Genomic DNA, 15,732 nt, shown 5'->3' on the forward strand with positions numbered 1-15,732 from the left:
GAGCTCACTTTCTAGAAAGCACCCTCATTCTGTCTTTAAACTGAGAAAAGAAACCCCATTAAGCTGGGGCACACAAAAATTGAGACAAAACTCAGTTTTGCTCCTCTCCACGGAAATCTTTAGTAAAAGGCGAAAGATTTGTGCGTTCTGAAGAGAAACCAGAGCATGACCAAGATTTCACCTGTCGTCTGAGTGCCGTGCTGGCAGGCCTCACTCAGCTCAATGAGAGCACCCAACATGAAATAAAAAAGAGCAGATTGTTCACCAGGCTTCCCCTTGCTGTAGGAATCTTTGTCACTCCTTACCAATTGCTTCATATTTTGGAAATAATTAACACGGTCAAGAAGTTACTGCATGGGAAGAAACAGACATATGCTGTCCTCACTATGCAAATGAGCTCACTTTCTAGAAAGCACCCTCATTCTGTCTTTAAACTGAGAAAAGAAACCCCATTAAGCTGGGGCACACAAAAATTGAGACAAAACTCAGTTTTGCTCCTCTCCACGGAAATCTTTAGTAAAAGGCGAAAGATTTGTGCGTTCTGAAGAGAAACCAGAGCATGACCAAGATTTCACCTGTCATCTGAGTGCTGTGCTGGCAGGCCTCACTCAGCTCAATGAGAGCACCCAACATGAAATAAAAAAGAGCAGATTGTTCACCAGGCTTCCCCTTGCTGTAGGAATCTTTGGCACTCCTTACCAATTGCTTCATATTTTGGAAATAATTAACACGGTCAAGAATTTACTGCATGGGAAGAAACAGACATATGCTGTCCTCGCTATGCAAATGAGCTCACTTTCTAGAAAGCACCCTCATTCTGTCTTTAAACTGAGAAAAGAAACCCCATTAAGCTGGGGCACACAAAAATTGAGACAAAACTCAGTTCTGCTCCTCTCCACGGAAATCTTTAGTAAAAGGCGAAAGATTTGTGCGTTCTGAAGAGAAACCAGAGCATGACCAAGATTTCACCTGTCGTCTGAGTGCCGTGCTGGCAGGCCTCACTCAGCTCAATGAGAGCACCCAACTTGAAATAAAAAAGAGCAGATTGTTCACCAGGCTTCCCCTTGCTGTAGGAATCTTTGGCACTCCTTACCAATTGCTTCATATTTTGGAAATAATTAACACGGTCAAGAATTTACTGCATGGGAAGAAACAGACATATGCTGTCCTCGCTATGCAAATGAGCTCACTTTCTAGAAAGCACCCTCATTCTGTCTTTAAACTGAGAAAAGAAACCCCATTAAGCTGGGGCACACAAAAATTGAGACAAAACTCAGTTTTGCTCCTCTCCACGAAAATCTTTAGTAAAAGGCGAAAGATTTGTGCGTTCTGAAGAGAAACCAGAGCATGACCAAGATTTCACCTGTCGTCTGAGTGCCGTGCTGGCAGGCCTCACTCAGCTCAATGAGAGCACCCAACATGAAATAAAAAAGAGAAGATTGTTCACCAGGCTTCCCCTTGCTGTAGGAATCTTTGTCACTCCTTACCAATTGCTTCATATTTTGGAAATAATTAACACGGTCAAGAAGTTACTGCATGGGAAGAAACAGACATATGCTGTCCTCACTATGCAAATGAGCTCACTTTCTAGAAAGCACCCTCATTCTGTCTTTAAATTTAGAAAAGAAACCCCATTAAGCTGGGGCACACAAAAATTGAGACAAAACTCAGTTTTGCTCCTCTCCACGGAAATCTTTAGTAAAAGGCGAAAGATTTGTGCGTTCTGAAGAGAAACCAGAGCATGACCAAGATTTCACCTGTCATCTGAGTGCTGTGCTGGCAGGCCTCACTCAGCTCAATGAGAGCACCCAACTTGAAATAAAACAGAGCAGATTGGTCACAAGGCTTCCCCTTGCTGTAGGAATCTTTGGCACTCCTTACCAATTGCTTCATATTTTGGAAATAATTAACACGGTCAAGAATTTACTGCATGGGAAGAAACAGACATATGCTGTCCTCGCTATGCAAATGAGCTCACTTTCTTGAAAGCACCCTCATTCTGTCTTTAAACTGAGAAAAGAAACCCCATTAAGCTGGGGCACACAAAAATTGAGACAAAACTCAGTTTTGCTCCTCTCCACGGAAATCTTTAGTAAAAGGCGAAAGATTTGTGCGTTCTGAAGAGAAACCAGAGCATGACCAAGATTTCACCTGTCGTCTGAGTGCCGTGCTGGCAGGCCTCACTCAGCTCAATGAGAGCACCCAACTTGAAATAAAAAAGAGCAGATTGTTCACCAAGCTTCCTCTTGCTGTAGGAATCTTTGGCACTCCTTACCAATTGCTTCATATTTTGGAAATAATTAACACGGTCAAGAATTTACTGCATGGGAAGAAACAGACATATGCTGTCCTCGCTATGCAAATGAGCTCACTTTCTAGAAAGCACCCTCATTCTGTCTTTAAACTGAGAAAAGAAACCCCATTAAGCTGGGGCACACAAAAATTGAGACAAAACTCAGTTCTGCTCCTCTCCACAGAAATCTTTAGTAAAAGGCGAAAGATTTGTGCGTTCTGAAGAGAAACCAGAGCATGACCAAGATTTCACCTGTCGTCTGAGTGCCGTGCTGGCAGGCCTCACTCAGCTCAATGAGAGCACCCAACATGAAATAAAAAAGAGCAGATTGTTCACCAGGCTTCCCCTTGCTGTAGGAATCTTTGTCACTCCTTACCAATTGCTTCATATTTTGGAAATAATTAACACGGTCAAGAAGTTACTGCATGGGAAGAAACAGACATATGCTGTCCTCACTATGCAAATGAGCTCACTTTCTAGAAAGCACCCTCATTCTGTCTTTAAACTGAGAAAAGAAACCCCATTAAGCTGGGGCACACAAAAATTGAGACAAAACTCAGTTTTGCTCCTCTCCACGGAAATCTTTAGTAAAAGGCGAAAGATTTGTGCGTTCTGAAGAGAAACCAGAGCATGACCAAGATTTCACCTGTCATCTGAGTGCTGTGCTGGCAGGCCTCACTCAGCTCAATGAGAGCACCCAACTTGAAATAAAAAACAGCAGATTGTTCACCAGGCTTCCCCTTGCTGTAGGAATCTTTGGCACTCCTTACCAATTGCTTCATATTTTGGAAATAATTAACACGGTCAAGAATTTACTGCATGGGAAGAAACAGACATATGCTGTCCTCGCTATGCAAATGAGCTCACTTTCTAGAAAGCACCCTCATTCTGTCTTTAAACTGAGAAAAGAAACCCCATTAAGCTGGGGCACACAAAAATTGAGACAAAACTCAGTTTTGCTCCTCTCCACGGAAATCTTTAGTAAAAGGCGAAAGATTTGTGCGTTCTGAAGAGAAACCAGAGCATGACCAAGATTTCACCTGTCGTCTGAGTGCCATGCTGGCAGGCCTCACTCAGCTCAATGAGAGCACCAAACTTGAAATAAAAAAGAGCAGATTGTTCACCAGGCTTCCCCTTGCTGTAGGAATCTTTGGCACTCCTTACCAATTGCTTCATATTTTGGAAATAATTAACACGGTCAAGAATTTACTGCATGGGAAGAAACAGACATATGCTGTCCTCGCTATGCAAATGAGCTCACTTTCTAGAAAGCACCCTCATTCTGTCTTTAAACTGAGAAAAGAAACCCCATTAAGCTGGGGCACACAAAAATTGAGACAAAACTCAGTTCTGCTCCTCTCCACGGAAATCTTTAGTAAAAGGCGAAAGATTTGTGCGTTCTGAAGAGAAACCAGAGCATGACCAAGATTTCACCTGTCGTCTGAGTGCCGTGCTGGCAGGCCTCACTCAGCTCAATGAGAGCACCCAACTTGAAATAAAAAAGAGCAGATTGTTCACCAGGCTTCCCCTTGCTGTAGGAATCTTTGGCACTCCTTACCAATTGCTTCATATTTTGGAAATAATTAACACGGTCAAGAATTTACTGCATGGGAAGAAACAGACATATGCTGTCCTCGCTATGCAAATGAGCTCACTTTCTAGAAAGCACCCTCATTCTGTCTTTAAACTGAGAAAAGAAACCCCATTAAGCTGGGGCACACAAAAATTGAGACAAAACTCAGTTTTGCTCCTCTCCACGAAAATCTTTAGTAAAAGGCGAAAGATTTGTGCGTTCTGAAGAGAAACCAGAGCATGACCAAGATTTCACCTGTCGTCTGAGTGCCGTGCTGGCAGGCCTCACTCAGCTCAATGAGAGCACCCAACATGAAATAAAAAAGAGAAGATTGTTCACCAGGCTTCCCCTTGCTGTAGGAATCTTTGTCACTCCTTACCAATTGCTTCATATTTTGGAAATAATTAACACGGTCAAGAAGTTACTGCATGGGAAGAAACAGACATATGCTGTCCTCACTATGCAAATGAGCTCACTTTCTAGAAAGCACCCTCATTCTGTCTTTAAACTGAGAAAAGAAACCCCATTAAGCTGGGGCACACAAAAATTGAGACAAAACTCAGTTTTGCTCCTCTCCACGGAAATCTTTAGTAAAAGGCGAAAGATTTGTGCGTTCTGAAGAGAAACCAGAGCATGACCAAGATTTCACCTGTCATCTGAGTGCTGTGCTGGCAGGCCTCACTCAGCTCAATGAGAGCACCCAACTTGAAATAAAACAGAGCAGATTGGTCACCAGGCTTCCCCTTGCTGTAGGAATCTTTGGCACTCCTTACCAATTGCTTCATATTTTGGAAATAATTAACACGGTCAAGAATTTACTGCATGGGAAGAAACAGACATATGCTGTCCTCGCTATGCAAATGAGCTCACTTTCTTGAAAGCACCCTCATTCTGTCTTTAAACTGAGAAAAGAAACCCCATTAAGCTGGGGCACACAAAAATTGAGACAAAACTCAGTTTTGCTCCTCTCCACGGAAATCTTTAGTAAAAGGCGAAAGATTTGTGCGTTCTGAAGAGAAACCAGAGCATGACCAAGATTTCACCTGTCGTCTGAGTGCCGTGCTGGCAGGCCTCACTCAGCTCAATGAGAGCACCCAACTTGAAATAAAAAAGAGCAGATTGTTCACCAAGCTTCCTCTTGCTGTAGGAATCTTTGGCACTCCTTACCAATTGCTTCATATTTTGGAAATAATTAACACGGTCAAGAATTTACTGCATGGGAAGAAACAGACATATGCTGTCCTCGCTATGCAAATGAGCTCACTTTCTAGAAAGCACCCTCATTCTGTCTTTAAACTGAGAAAAGAAACCCCATTAAGCTGGGGCACACAAAAATTGAGACAAAACTCAGTTTTGCTCCTCTCCACGGAAATCTTTAGTAAAAGGCGAAAGATTTGTGCGTTCTGAAGAGAAACCAGAGCATGACCAAGATTTCACCTGTCGTCTGAGTGCCGTGCTGGCAGGCCTCACTCAGCTCAATGAGAGCACCCAACTTGAAATGAAAAAGAGCAGATTGTTCACCAGGCTTCCCCTTGCTGTAGGAATCTTTGGCACTCCTTACCAATTGCTTCATATTTTGGAAATAATTAACACGGTCAAGAATTTACTGCATGGGAAGAAACAGACATATGCTGTCCTCGCTATGCAAATGAGCTCACTTTCTTGAAAGCACCCTCATTCTGTCTTTAAACTGAGAAAAGAAACCCCATTAAGCTGGGGCACACAAAAATTGAGACAAAACTCAGTTTTGCTCCTCTCCACGGAAATCTTTAGTAAAAGGCGAAAGATTTGTGCGTTCTGAAGAGAAACCAGAGCATGACCAAGATTTCACCTGTCGTCTGAGTGCCGTGCTGGCAGGCCTCACTCAGCTCAATGAGAGCACCCAACTTGAAATAAAAAAGAGCAGATTGTTCACCAAGCTTCCTCTTGCTGTAGGAATCTTTGGCACTCCTTACCAATTGCTTCATATTTTGGAAATAATTAACACGGTCAAGAATTTACTGCATGGGAAGAAACAGACATATGCTGTCCTCGCTATGCAAATGAGCTCACTTTCTAGAAAGCACCCTCATTCTGTCTTTAAACTGAGAAAAGAAACCCCATTAAGCTGGGGCACACAAAAATTGAGACAAAACTCAGTTCTGCTCCTCTCCACAGAAATCTTTAGTAAAAGGCGAAAGATTTGTGCGTTCTGAAGAGAAACCAGAGCATGACCAAGATTTCACCTGTCGTCTGAGTGCCGTGCTGGCAGGCCTCACTCAGCTCAATGAGAGCACCCAACATGAAATAAAAAAGAGCAGATTGTTCACCAGGCTTCCCCTTGCTGTAGGAATCTTTGTCACTCCTTACCAATTGCTTCATATTTTGGAAATAATTAACACGGTCAAGAAGTTACTGCATGGGAAGAAACAGACATATGCTGTCCTCACTATGCAAATGAGCTCACTTTCTAGAAAGCACCCTCATTCTGTCTTTAAACTGAGAAAAGAAACCCCATTAAGCTGGGGCACACAAAAATTGAGACAAAACTCAGTTTTGCTCCTCTCCACGGAAATCTTTAGTAAAAGGCGAAAGATTTGTGCGTTCTGAAGAGAAACCAGAGCATGACCAAGATTTCACCTGTCATCTGAGTGCTGTGCTGGCAGGCCTCACTCAGCTCAATGAGAGCACCCAACTTGAAATAAAAAACAGCAGATTGTTCACCAGGCTTCCCCTTGCTGTAGGAATCTTTGGCACTCCTTACCAATTGCTTCATATTTTGGAAATAATTAACACGGTCAAGAATTTACTGCATGGGAAGAAACAGACATATGCTGTCCTCGCTATGCAAATGAGCTCACTTTCTAGAAAGCACCCTCATTCTGTCTTTAAACTGAGAAAAGAAACCCCATTAAGCTGGGGCACACAAAAATTGAGACAAAACTCAGTTTTGCTCCTCTCCACGGAAATCTTTAGTAAAAGGCGAAAGATTTGTGCGTTCTGAAGAGAAACCAGAGCATGACCAAGATTTCACCTGTCGTCTGAGTGCCATGCTGGCAGGCCTCACTCAGCTCAATGAGAGCACCAAACTTGAAATAAAAAAGAGCAGATTGTTCACCAGGCTTCCCCTTGCTGTAGGAATCTTTGGCACTCCTTACCAATTGCTTCATATTTTGGAAATAATTAACACGGTCAAGAATTTACTGCATGGGAAGAAACAGACATATGCTGTCCTCGCTATGCAAATGAGCTCACTTTCTAGAAAGCACCCTCATTCTGTCTTTAAACTGAGAAAAGAAACCCCATTAAGCTGGGGCACACAAAAATTGAGACAAAACTCAGTTTTGCTCCTCTCCACGAAAATCTTTAGTAAAAGGCGAAAGATTTGTGCGTTCTGAAGAGAAACCAGAGCATGACCAAGATTTCACCTGTCGTCTGAGTGCCGTGCTGGCAGGCCTCACTCAGCTCAATGAGAGCACCCAACATGAAATAAAAAAGAGAAGATTGTTCACCAGGCTTCCCCTTGCTGTAGGAATCTTTGTCACTCCTTACCAATTGCTTCATATTTTGGAAATAATTAACACGGTCAAGAAGTTACTGCATGGGAAGAAACAGACATATGCTGTCCTCACTATGCAAATGAGCTCACTTTCTAGAAAGCACCCTCATTCTGTCTTTAAACTGAGAAAAGAAACCCCATTAAGCTGGGGCACACAAAAATTGAGACAAAACTCAGTTTTGCTCCTCTCCACGGAAATCTTTAGTAAAAGGCGAAAGATTTGTGCGTTCTGAAGAGAAACCAGAGCATGACCAAGATTTCACCTGTCATCTGAGTGCTGTGATGGCAGGCCTCACTCAGCTCAATGAGAGCACCCAACTTGAAATAAAACAGAGCAGATTGGTCACCAGGCTTCCCCTTGCTGTAGGAATCTTTGGCACTCCTTACCAATTGCTTCATATTTTGGAAATAATTAACACGGTCAAGAATTTACTGCATGGGAAGAAACAGACATATGCTGTCCTCGCTATGCAAATGAGCTCACTTTCTTGAAAGCACCCTCATTCTGTCTTTAAACTGAGAAAAGAAACCCCATTAAGCTGGGGCACACAAAAATTGAGACAAAACTCAGTTTTGCTCCTCTCCACGGAAATCTTTAGTAAAAGGCGAAAGATTTGTGCGTTCTGAAGAGAAACCAGAGCATGACCAAGATTTCACCTGTCGTCTGAGTGCCGTGCTGGCAGGCCTCACTCAGCTCAATGAGAGCACCCAACTTGAAATAAAAAAGAGCAGATTGTTCACCAAGCTTCCTCTTGCTGTAGGAATCTTTGGCACTCCTTACCAATTGCTTCATATTTTGGAAATAATTAACACGGTCAAGAATTTACTGCATGGGAAGAAACAGACATATGCTGTCCTCGCTATGCAAATGAGCTCACTTTCTAGAAAGCACCCTCATTCTGTCTTTAAACTGAGAAAAGAAACCCCATTAAGCTGGGGCACACAAAAATTGAGACAAAACTCAGTTTTGCCCCTCTCCACGGAAATCTTTAGTAAAAGGCGAAAGATTTGTGCGTTCTGAAGAGAAACCAGAGCATGACCAAGATTTCACCTGTCGTCTGAGTGCCGTGCTGGCAGGCCTCACTCAGCTCAATGAGAGCACCCAACTTGAAATGAAAAAGAGCAGATTGTTCACCAGGCTTCCCCTTGCTGTAGGAATCTTTGGCACTCCTTACCAATTGCTTCATATTTTGGAAATAATTAACACGGTCAAGAATTTACTGCATGGGAAGAAACAGACATATGCTGTCCTCGCTATGCAAATGAGCTCACTTTCTAGAAAGCACCCTCATTCTGTCTTTAAACTGAGAAAAGAAACCCCATTAAGCTGGGGCACACAAAAATTGAGACAAAACTCAGTTTTGCTCCTCTCCACGGAAATCTTTAGTAAAAGGCAAAAGATTTGTGCGTTCTGAAGAGAAACCAGAGCATGACCAATATTTCACCTGTCGTCTGAGTGCCGTGCTGGCAGGCCTCACTAGGCTCAATGAGAGCACCCAACTTGAAATAAAAAAGAGCAGATTATTCACCAGGCTTCCCCTTGCTGTAGGAATCTTTGGCACTCCTTACCAATTGCTTCATATTTTGGAAATAATTAACACGGTCAAGAATTTACTGCATGGGAAGAAACAGACATATGCTGTCCTCGCTATGCAAATGAGCTCACTTTCTAGAAAGCACCCTCATTCTGTCTTTAAACTGAGAAAAGAAACCCCATTAAGCTGGGGCACACAAAAATTGAGACAAAACTCAGTTTTGCTCCTCTCCACGGAAATCTTTAGTAAAAGGCGAAAGATTTGTGCGTTCTGAAGAGAAACCAGAGCATGACCAAGATTTCACCTGTCGTCTGAGTGCCGTGCTGGCAGGCCTCACTCAGCTCAATGAGAGCACCCAACTTGAAATAAAAAAGAGCAGATTGTTCACCAGGCTTCCCCTTGCTGTAGGAATCTTTGGCACTCCTTACCAATTGCTTCATATTTTGGAAATAATTAACACAGTCAAGAATTTACTGCATGGTAAGAAACAGACATATGCTGTCCTCGCTATGCAAATGAGCTCACTTTCTAGAAAGCACCCTCATTCTGTCTTTAAACTGAGAAAAGAAACCCTATTAAGCTGGGGCACACAAAAATTGAGACAAAACTTAGTTTTGCTCCTCTCCACGGAAATCTTTAGTAAAAGGCGAAAGATTTGTGCGTTCTGAAGAGAAACCAGAGCATGACCAAGATTTCACCTGTCGTCTGAGTGCCGTGCTGGCAGGCCTCACTCAGCTCAATGAGAGCACCCAACATGAAATAAAAAAGAGCAGATTGTTCACCAGGCTTCCCCTTGCTGTAGGAATCTTTGTCACTCCTTACCAATTGCTTCATATTTTGGAAATAATTAACACGGTCAAGAAGTTACTGCATGGGAAGAAACAGACATATGCTGTCCTCACTATGCAAATGAGCTCACTTTCTAGAAAGCACCCTCATTCTGTCTTTAAACTGAGAAAAGAAACCCCATTAAGCTGGGGCACACAAAAATTGAGACAAAACTCAGTTTTGCTCCTCTCCACGGAAATCTTTAGTAAAAGGCGAAAGATTTGTGCGTTCTGAAGAGAAACCAGAGCATGACCAAGATTTCACCTGTCATCTGAGTGCTGTGCTGGCAGGCCTCACTCAGCTCAATGAGAGCACCCAACTTGAAATAAAAAAGAGCAGATTGTTCACCAGGCTTCCCCTTGCTGTAGGAATCTTTGGCACTCCTTACCAATTGCTTCATATTTTGGAAATAATTAACACGGTCAAGAATTTACTGCATGGGAAGAAACAGACATATGCTGTCCTCGCTATGCAAATGAGCTCACTTTCTAGAAAGCACCCTCATTCTGTCTTTAAACTGAGAAAAGAAACCCCATTAAGCTGGGGCACACAAAAATTGAGACAAAACTCAGTTTTGCTCCTCTCCACGGAAATCTTTAGTAAAAGGCGAAAGATTTGTGCGTTCTGAAGAGAAACCAGAGCATGACCAATATTTCACCTGTCGTCTGAGTGCCGTGCTGGCAGGCCTCACTAGGCTCAATGAGAGCACCCAACTTGAAATAAAAAAGAGCAGATTGTTCACCAAGCTTCCTCTTGCTGTAGGAATCTTTGGCACTCCTTACCAATTGCTTCATATTTTGGAAATAATTAACACGGTCAAGAATTTACTGCATGGGAAGAAACAGACATATGCTGTCCTCGCTATGCAAATGAGCTCACTTTCTAAAAAAGCACCCTCATTCTGTCTTTAAACTGAGAAAAGAAACCCCATTAAGCTGGGGCACACAAAAATTGAGACAAAACTCAGTTTTGCTCCTCTCCACGGAAATCTTTAGTAAAAGGCGAAAGATTTGTGCGTTCTGAAGAGAAACCAGAGCATGACCAAGATTTCACCTGTCGTCTGAGTGCCGTGCTGGCAGGCCTCACTCAGCTCAATGAGAGCACCCAACTTGAAATAAAAAAGAGCAGATTGTTTACCAGGCTTCCCCTTGCTGTAGGAATCTTTGGCACTCCTTACCAATTGCTTCATATTTTGGAAATAATTAACACGGTCAAGAATTTACTGCATGGGAAGAAACAGACATATGCTGTCCTCGCTATGCAAATGAGCTCACTTTCTAGAAAGCACCCTCATTCTGTCTTTAAACTGAGAAAAGAAACCCCATAAAGCTGGGGCACACAAAAATTGAGACAAAACTCAGTTTTGCTCCTCTCCACGGAAATCTTTAGTAAAAGGCGAAAGATTTGTGCGTTCTGAAGAGAAACCAAAGCATGACCAAGATTTCACCTGTCGTCTGAGTGCCGTGCTGGCAGGCCTCACTCAGCTCAATGAGAGCACCCAACTTGAAATAAAAAAGAGCAGATTGTTCACCAGGCTTCCCCTTGCTGTAGGAATCTTTGGCACTCTTTACCAATTGCTTCATATTTTGGAAATTATTAACACGGTCAAGAATTTACTGCATGGGAAGAAACAGACATATGCTGTCCTCGCTATGCAAAGGAGCTCACTTTCTAGAAAGCACCCTCATTCTGTCTTTAAACTGAGAAAAGAAACCCCATTAATCCGGGGCACACAAAAATTGAGACAAAACTCAGTTTTGCTCCTCTCCACGGAAATCTTTAGTAAAAGGCGAAAGATTTGTGCGTTCTGAAGAGAAACCAGAGCATGACCAAGATTTCACCTGTCGTCTGAGTGCCGTGCTGGCAGGCCTCACTAGGCTCAATGAGAGCACCCAACTTGAAATAAAAAAGAGCAGATTGTTCACCAGGCTTCCCCTTGCTGTAGGAATCTTTGTCACTCCTTACCAATTGCTTCATATTTTTTAAATAATTAACACGGTCAAGAATTTACTGCATGGGAAGAAACAGACATATGCTGTCCTCGCTATGCAAATGAGCTCACTTTCTAGAAAGCACCCTCATTCTGTCTTTAAACTGAGAAAAGAAACCCCATTAAGCTGGGGCACACAAAAATTGAGACAAAACTCAGTTTTGCTCCTCTCCACGGAAATCTTTAGTAAAAGGCGAAAGATTTGTGCGTTCTGAAGAGAAACCAGAGCATGACCAAGATTTCACCTGTCGTCTGAGTGCCGTGCTGGCAGGCCTCACTCAGCTCAATGAGAGCACCCAACTTGAAATAAAAAAGAGCAGATTGTTCACCAAGCTTCCTCTTGCTGTAGGAATCTTTGGCACTCCTTACCAATTGCTTCATATTTTGGAAATAATTAACACGGTCAAGAATTTACTGCATGGGAAGAAACAGACATATGCTGTCCTCGCTATGCAAATGAGCTCACTTTCTAGAAAGCACCCTCATTCTGTCTTTAAACTGAGAAAAGAAACCCCATTAAGCTGGGGCACACAAAAATTGAGACAAAACTCAGTTTTGCTCCTCTCCACGGAAATCTTTAGTAAAAGGCAAAAGATTTGTGCGTTCTGAAGAGAAACCAGAGCATGACCAAGATTTCACCTGTCGTCTGAGTGCCGTGCTGGCAGGCCTCACTCAGCTCAATGAGAGCACCCAACTTGAAATGAAAAAGAGCAGATTGTTCACCAGGCTTCCCCTTGCTGTAGGAATCTTTGGCACTCCTTACCAATTGCTTCATATTTTGGAAATAATTAACACGGTCAAGAATTTACTGCATGGGAAGAAACAGACATATGCTGTCCTCGCTATGCAAATGAGCTCACTTTCTAGAAAGCACCCTCATTCTGTCTTTAAACTGAGAAAAGAAACCCCATTAAGCTGGGGCACACAAAAATTGAGACAAAACTCAGTTTTGCTCCTCTCCACGGAAATCTTTAGTAAAAGGCAAAAGATTTGTGCGTTCTGAAGAGAAACCAGAGCATGACCAATATTTCACCTGTCGTCTGAGTGCCGTGCTGGCAGGCCTCACTAGGCTCAATGAGAGCACCCAACTTGAAATAAAAAAGAGCAGATTATTCACCAGGCTTCCCCTTGCTGTAGGAATCTTTGGCACTCCTTACCAATTGCTTCATATTTTGGAAATAATTAACACGGTCAAGAATTTACTGCATGGGAAGAAACAGACATATGCTGTCCTCGCTATGCAAATGAGCTCACTTTCTAGAAAGCACCCTCATTCTGTCTTTAAACTGAGAAAAGAAACCCCATTAAGCTGGGGCACACAAAAATTGAGACAAAACTCAGTTTTGCTCCTCTCCACGGAAATCTTTAGTAAAAGGCGAAAGATTTGTGCGTTCTGAAGAGAAACCAGAGCATGACCAAGATTTCACCTGTCGTCTGAGTGCCGTGCTGGCAGGCCTCACTCAGCTCAATGAGAGCACCCAACTTGAAATAAAAAAGAGCAGATTGTTCACCAGGCTTCCCCTTGCTGTAGGAATCTTTGGCACTCCTTACCAATTGCTTCATATTTTGGAAATAATTAACACGGTCAAGAATTTACTGCATGGGAAGAAACAGACATATGCTGTCCTCGCTATGCAAATGAGCTCACTTTCTAGAAAGCACCCTCATTCTGTCTTTAAACTGAGAAAAGAAACCCCATTAAGCTGGGGCACACAAAAATTGAGACAAAACTCAGTTTTGCTCCTCTCCACGGAAATCTTTAGTAAAAGGCAAAAGATTTGTGCGTTCTGAAGAGAAACCAGAGCATGACCAATATTTCACCTGTCGTCTGAGTGCCGTGCTGGCAGGCCTCACTAGGCTCAATGAGAGCACCCAACTTGAAATAAAAAAGAGCAGATTATTCACCAGGCTTCCCCTTGCTGTAGGAATCTTTGGCACTCCTTACCAATTGCTTCATATTTTGGAAATAATTAACACGGTCAAGAATTTACTGCATGGGAAGAAACAGACATATGCTGTCCTCGCTATGCAAATGAGCTCACTTTCTAGAAAGCACCCTCATTCTGTCTTTAAACTGAGAAAAGAAACCCCATTAAGCTGGGGCACACAAAAATTGAGACAAAACTCAGTTTTGCTCCTCTCCACGGAAATCTTTAGTAAAAGGCGAAAGATTTGTGCGTTCTGAAGAGAAACCAGAGCATGACCAAGATTTCACCTGTCGTCTGAGTGCCGTGCTGGCAGGCCTCACTCAGCTCAATGAGAGCACCCAACTTGAAATAAAAAAGAGCAGATTGTTCACCAGGCTTCCCCTTGCTGTAGGAATCTTTGGCACTCCTTACCAATTGCTTCATATTTTGGAAATAATTAACACAGTCAAGAATTTACTGCATGGTAAGAAACAGACATATGCTGTCCTCGCTATGCAAATGAGCTCACTTTCTAGAAAGCACCCTCATTCTGTCTTTAAACTGAGAAAAGAAACCCTATTAAGCTGGGGCACACAAAAATTGAGACAAAACTCAGTTTTGCTCCTCTCCACGGAAATCTTTAGTAAAAGGCGAAAGATTTGTGCGTTCTGAAGAGAAACCAGAGCATGACCAAGATTTCACCTGTCGTCTGAGTGCCGTGCTGGCAGGCCTCACTCAGCTCAATAAGAGCACCCAACATGAAATAAAAAAGAGCAGATTGTTCACCAGGCTTCCCCTTGCTGTAGGAATCTTTGTCACTCCTTACCAATTGCTTCATATTTTGGAAATAATTAACACGGTCAAGAAGTTACTGCATGGGAAGAAACAGACATATGCTGTCCTCACTATGCAAATGAGCTCACTTTCTAGAAAGCACCCTCATTCTGTCTTTAAACTGAGAAAAGAAACCCCATTAAGCTGGGGCACACAAAAATTGAGACAAAACTCAGTTTTGCTCCTCTCCACGGAAATCTTTAGTAAAAGGCGAAAGATTTGTGCGTTCTGAAGAGAAACCAGAGCATGACCAAGATTTCACCTGTCATCTGAGTGCTGTGCTGGCAGGCCTCACTCAGCTCAATGAGAGCACCCAACTTGAAATAAAAAAGAGCAGATTGTTCACCAAGCTTCCTCTTGCTGTAGGAATCTTTGGCACTCCTTACCAATTGCTTCATATTTTGGAAATAATTAACACGGTCAAGAATTTACTGCATGGGAAGAAACAGACATATGCTGTCCTCGCTATGCAAATGAGCTCACTTTCTAGAAAGCACCCTCATTCTGTCTTTAAACTGAGAAAAGAAACCCCATTAAGCTGGGGCACACAAAAATTGAGACAAAACTCAGTTTTGCTCCTCTCCACGGAAATCTTTAGTAAAAGGCGAAAGATTTGTGCGTTCTGAAGAGAAACCAGAGCATGACCAAGATTTCACCTGTCGTCTGAGTGCCGTGCTGGCAGGCCTCACTCAGCTCAATGAGAGCACCCAACTTGAAATGAAAAAGAGCAGATTGTTCACCAGGCTTCCCCTTGCTGTAGGAATCTTTGGCACTCCTTACCAATTGCTTCATATTTTGGAAATAATTAACACGGTCAAGAATTTACTGCATGGGAAGAAACAGACATATGCTGTCCTCGCTATGCAAATGAGCTCACTTTCTAGAAAGCACCCTCATTCTGTCTTTAAACTGAGAAAAGAAACCCCATTAAGCTGGGGCACACAAAAATTGAGACAAAACTCAGTTTTGCTCCTCTCCACGGAAATCTTTAGTAAAAGGCAAAAGATTTGTGCGTTCTGAAGAGAAACCAGAGCATGACCAATATTTCACCTGTCGTCTGAGTGCCGTGCTGGCAGGCCTCACTAGGCTCAATGAGAGCACCCAACTTGAAATAAAAAAGAGCAGATTATTCACCAGGCTTCCCCTTGCTGTAGGAATCTTTGGCACTCCTTACCAATTGCTTCATATTTTGGAAATAATTAACACGGTCAAGAATTTACTGCATGGGAAGAAA

The 15,732-nt window shown here is 42.7% G+C and overlaps 40 non-coding genes across 40 annotated transcripts; all 40 read right to left on the reverse strand.

Moving 5' to 3' along the window:
- Positions 1 to 51: 51 nt before the first annotated feature.
- LOC146065050 (U5 spliceosomal RNA) lies at positions 52 to 167 on the reverse strand. Its single transcript, XR_014471958.1, has one exon. It is a non-coding gene; the product is annotated as a U5 spliceosomal RNA (small nuclear RNA).
- A 278-nt stretch (positions 168 to 445) lies between these two features.
- LOC146065051 (U5 spliceosomal RNA) lies at positions 446 to 561 on the reverse strand. The gene has a single exon (XR_014471959.1). It is a non-coding gene; the product is annotated as a U5 spliceosomal RNA (small nuclear RNA).
- A 278-nt stretch (positions 562 to 839) lies between these two features.
- On the reverse strand, positions 840 to 955 carry LOC146065577 (U5 spliceosomal RNA). Its single transcript, XR_014472415.1, has one exon. It is a non-coding gene; the product is annotated as a U5 spliceosomal RNA (small nuclear RNA).
- A 278-nt stretch (positions 956 to 1,233) lies between these two features.
- LOC146065859 (U5 spliceosomal RNA) lies at positions 1,234 to 1,349 on the reverse strand. The gene has a single exon (XR_014472668.1). It is a non-coding gene; the product is annotated as a U5 spliceosomal RNA (small nuclear RNA).
- Positions 1,350 to 1,627: 278 nt separating this feature from the next.
- Positions 1,628 to 1,743, reverse strand: LOC146065052 (U5 spliceosomal RNA). The gene has a single exon (XR_014471960.1). It is a non-coding gene; the product is annotated as a U5 spliceosomal RNA (small nuclear RNA).
- A 278-nt stretch (positions 1,744 to 2,021) lies between these two features.
- LOC146065054 (U5 spliceosomal RNA) lies at positions 2,022 to 2,137 on the reverse strand. Its single transcript, XR_014471961.1, has one exon. It is a non-coding gene; the product is annotated as a U5 spliceosomal RNA (small nuclear RNA).
- A 278-nt stretch (positions 2,138 to 2,415) lies between these two features.
- LOC146065901 (U5 spliceosomal RNA) lies at positions 2,416 to 2,531 on the reverse strand. The gene has a single exon (XR_014472709.1). It is a non-coding gene; the product is annotated as a U5 spliceosomal RNA (small nuclear RNA).
- Positions 2,532 to 2,809: 278 nt separating this feature from the next.
- LOC146065055 (U5 spliceosomal RNA) lies at positions 2,810 to 2,925 on the reverse strand. Its single transcript, XR_014471962.1, has one exon. It is a non-coding gene; the product is annotated as a U5 spliceosomal RNA (small nuclear RNA).
- A 278-nt stretch (positions 2,926 to 3,203) lies between these two features.
- Positions 3,204 to 3,319, reverse strand: LOC146065058 (U5 spliceosomal RNA). The gene has a single exon (XR_014471963.1). It is a non-coding gene; the product is annotated as a U5 spliceosomal RNA (small nuclear RNA).
- Positions 3,320 to 3,597: 278 nt separating this feature from the next.
- On the reverse strand, positions 3,598 to 3,713 carry LOC146065578 (U5 spliceosomal RNA). Its single transcript, XR_014472416.1, has one exon. It is a non-coding gene; the product is annotated as a U5 spliceosomal RNA (small nuclear RNA).
- A 278-nt stretch (positions 3,714 to 3,991) lies between these two features.
- On the reverse strand, positions 3,992 to 4,107 carry LOC146065860 (U5 spliceosomal RNA). The gene has a single exon (XR_014472669.1). It is a non-coding gene; the product is annotated as a U5 spliceosomal RNA (small nuclear RNA).
- A 278-nt stretch (positions 4,108 to 4,385) lies between these two features.
- Positions 4,386 to 4,501, reverse strand: LOC146065059 (U5 spliceosomal RNA). The gene has a single exon (XR_014471964.1). It is a non-coding gene; the product is annotated as a U5 spliceosomal RNA (small nuclear RNA).
- A 278-nt stretch (positions 4,502 to 4,779) lies between these two features.
- LOC146065060 (U5 spliceosomal RNA) lies at positions 4,780 to 4,895 on the reverse strand. The gene has a single exon (XR_014471965.1). It is a non-coding gene; the product is annotated as a U5 spliceosomal RNA (small nuclear RNA).
- Positions 4,896 to 5,173: 278 nt separating this feature from the next.
- LOC146065061 (U5 spliceosomal RNA) lies at positions 5,174 to 5,289 on the reverse strand. The gene has a single exon (XR_014471966.1). It is a non-coding gene; the product is annotated as a U5 spliceosomal RNA (small nuclear RNA).
- Positions 5,290 to 5,567: 278 nt separating this feature from the next.
- LOC146065062 (U5 spliceosomal RNA) lies at positions 5,568 to 5,683 on the reverse strand. Its single transcript, XR_014471967.1, has one exon. It is a non-coding gene; the product is annotated as a U5 spliceosomal RNA (small nuclear RNA).
- A 278-nt stretch (positions 5,684 to 5,961) lies between these two features.
- LOC146065902 (U5 spliceosomal RNA) lies at positions 5,962 to 6,077 on the reverse strand. Its single transcript, XR_014472710.1, has one exon. It is a non-coding gene; the product is annotated as a U5 spliceosomal RNA (small nuclear RNA).
- A 278-nt stretch (positions 6,078 to 6,355) lies between these two features.
- LOC146065063 (U5 spliceosomal RNA) lies at positions 6,356 to 6,471 on the reverse strand. The gene has a single exon (XR_014471968.1). It is a non-coding gene; the product is annotated as a U5 spliceosomal RNA (small nuclear RNA).
- Positions 6,472 to 6,749: 278 nt separating this feature from the next.
- Positions 6,750 to 6,865, reverse strand: LOC146065064 (U5 spliceosomal RNA). The gene has a single exon (XR_014471969.1). It is a non-coding gene; the product is annotated as a U5 spliceosomal RNA (small nuclear RNA).
- Positions 6,866 to 7,143: 278 nt separating this feature from the next.
- On the reverse strand, positions 7,144 to 7,259 carry LOC146065861 (U5 spliceosomal RNA). Its single transcript, XR_014472670.1, has one exon. It is a non-coding gene; the product is annotated as a U5 spliceosomal RNA (small nuclear RNA).
- Positions 7,260 to 7,537: 278 nt separating this feature from the next.
- On the reverse strand, positions 7,538 to 7,653 carry LOC146065065 (U5 spliceosomal RNA). The gene has a single exon (XR_014471970.1). It is a non-coding gene; the product is annotated as a U5 spliceosomal RNA (small nuclear RNA).
- A 278-nt stretch (positions 7,654 to 7,931) lies between these two features.
- On the reverse strand, positions 7,932 to 8,047 carry LOC146065067 (U5 spliceosomal RNA). The gene has a single exon (XR_014471971.1). It is a non-coding gene; the product is annotated as a U5 spliceosomal RNA (small nuclear RNA).
- Positions 8,048 to 8,325: 278 nt separating this feature from the next.
- Positions 8,326 to 8,441, reverse strand: LOC146065643 (U5 spliceosomal RNA). The gene has a single exon (XR_014472471.1). It is a non-coding gene; the product is annotated as a U5 spliceosomal RNA (small nuclear RNA).
- A 278-nt stretch (positions 8,442 to 8,719) lies between these two features.
- Positions 8,720 to 8,835, reverse strand: LOC146065521 (U5 spliceosomal RNA). Its single transcript, XR_014472367.1, has one exon. It is a non-coding gene; the product is annotated as a U5 spliceosomal RNA (small nuclear RNA).
- A 278-nt stretch (positions 8,836 to 9,113) lies between these two features.
- LOC146065068 (U5 spliceosomal RNA) lies at positions 9,114 to 9,229 on the reverse strand. Its single transcript, XR_014471972.1, has one exon. It is a non-coding gene; the product is annotated as a U5 spliceosomal RNA (small nuclear RNA).
- Positions 9,230 to 9,507: 278 nt separating this feature from the next.
- Positions 9,508 to 9,623, reverse strand: LOC146065938 (U5 spliceosomal RNA). The gene has a single exon (XR_014472744.1). It is a non-coding gene; the product is annotated as a U5 spliceosomal RNA (small nuclear RNA).
- Positions 9,624 to 9,901: 278 nt separating this feature from the next.
- Positions 9,902 to 10,017, reverse strand: LOC146065069 (U5 spliceosomal RNA). The gene has a single exon (XR_014471973.1). It is a non-coding gene; the product is annotated as a U5 spliceosomal RNA (small nuclear RNA).
- A 278-nt stretch (positions 10,018 to 10,295) lies between these two features.
- On the reverse strand, positions 10,296 to 10,411 carry LOC146065070 (U5 spliceosomal RNA). Its single transcript, XR_014471974.1, has one exon. It is a non-coding gene; the product is annotated as a U5 spliceosomal RNA (small nuclear RNA).
- A 279-nt stretch (positions 10,412 to 10,690) lies between these two features.
- On the reverse strand, positions 10,691 to 10,806 carry LOC146065071 (U5 spliceosomal RNA). Its single transcript, XR_014471975.1, has one exon. It is a non-coding gene; the product is annotated as a U5 spliceosomal RNA (small nuclear RNA).
- Positions 10,807 to 11,084: 278 nt separating this feature from the next.
- On the reverse strand, positions 11,085 to 11,200 carry LOC146065661 (U5 spliceosomal RNA). Its single transcript, XR_014472487.1, has one exon. It is a non-coding gene; the product is annotated as a U5 spliceosomal RNA (small nuclear RNA).
- Positions 11,201 to 11,478: 278 nt separating this feature from the next.
- Positions 11,479 to 11,594, reverse strand: LOC146065689 (U5 spliceosomal RNA). The gene has a single exon (XR_014472512.1). It is a non-coding gene; the product is annotated as a U5 spliceosomal RNA (small nuclear RNA).
- Positions 11,595 to 11,872: 278 nt separating this feature from the next.
- LOC146065072 (U5 spliceosomal RNA) lies at positions 11,873 to 11,988 on the reverse strand. The gene has a single exon (XR_014471976.1). It is a non-coding gene; the product is annotated as a U5 spliceosomal RNA (small nuclear RNA).
- A 278-nt stretch (positions 11,989 to 12,266) lies between these two features.
- LOC146065522 (U5 spliceosomal RNA) lies at positions 12,267 to 12,382 on the reverse strand. The gene has a single exon (XR_014472368.1). It is a non-coding gene; the product is annotated as a U5 spliceosomal RNA (small nuclear RNA).
- Positions 12,383 to 12,660: 278 nt separating this feature from the next.
- LOC146065523 (U5 spliceosomal RNA) lies at positions 12,661 to 12,776 on the reverse strand. Its single transcript, XR_014472369.1, has one exon. It is a non-coding gene; the product is annotated as a U5 spliceosomal RNA (small nuclear RNA).
- A 278-nt stretch (positions 12,777 to 13,054) lies between these two features.
- LOC146065073 (U5 spliceosomal RNA) lies at positions 13,055 to 13,170 on the reverse strand. Its single transcript, XR_014471977.1, has one exon. It is a non-coding gene; the product is annotated as a U5 spliceosomal RNA (small nuclear RNA).
- Positions 13,171 to 13,448: 278 nt separating this feature from the next.
- On the reverse strand, positions 13,449 to 13,564 carry LOC146065524 (U5 spliceosomal RNA). The gene has a single exon (XR_014472370.1). It is a non-coding gene; the product is annotated as a U5 spliceosomal RNA (small nuclear RNA).
- A 278-nt stretch (positions 13,565 to 13,842) lies between these two features.
- LOC146065074 (U5 spliceosomal RNA) lies at positions 13,843 to 13,958 on the reverse strand. Its single transcript, XR_014471978.1, has one exon. It is a non-coding gene; the product is annotated as a U5 spliceosomal RNA (small nuclear RNA).
- Positions 13,959 to 14,236: 278 nt separating this feature from the next.
- LOC146065795 (U5 spliceosomal RNA) lies at positions 14,237 to 14,352 on the reverse strand. The gene has a single exon (XR_014472608.1). It is a non-coding gene; the product is annotated as a U5 spliceosomal RNA (small nuclear RNA).
- Positions 14,353 to 14,630: 278 nt separating this feature from the next.
- LOC146065075 (U5 spliceosomal RNA) lies at positions 14,631 to 14,746 on the reverse strand. The gene has a single exon (XR_014471979.1). It is a non-coding gene; the product is annotated as a U5 spliceosomal RNA (small nuclear RNA).
- Positions 14,747 to 15,024: 278 nt separating this feature from the next.
- Positions 15,025 to 15,140, reverse strand: LOC146065076 (U5 spliceosomal RNA). Its single transcript, XR_014471980.1, has one exon. It is a non-coding gene; the product is annotated as a U5 spliceosomal RNA (small nuclear RNA).
- Positions 15,141 to 15,418: 278 nt separating this feature from the next.
- On the reverse strand, positions 15,419 to 15,534 carry LOC146065525 (U5 spliceosomal RNA). Its single transcript, XR_014472371.1, has one exon. It is a non-coding gene; the product is annotated as a U5 spliceosomal RNA (small nuclear RNA).
- Positions 15,535 to 15,732: the final 198 nt, after the last annotated feature.

Source organism: Crinia signifera, chromosome 3, assembly GCF_055691185.1.
Source record: "Crinia signifera chromosome 3, ASM5569118v1, whole genome shotgun sequence".
NCBI classification, from domain to species: Eukaryota; Metazoa; Chordata; class Amphibia; order Anura; family Myobatrachidae; genus Crinia; species Crinia signifera.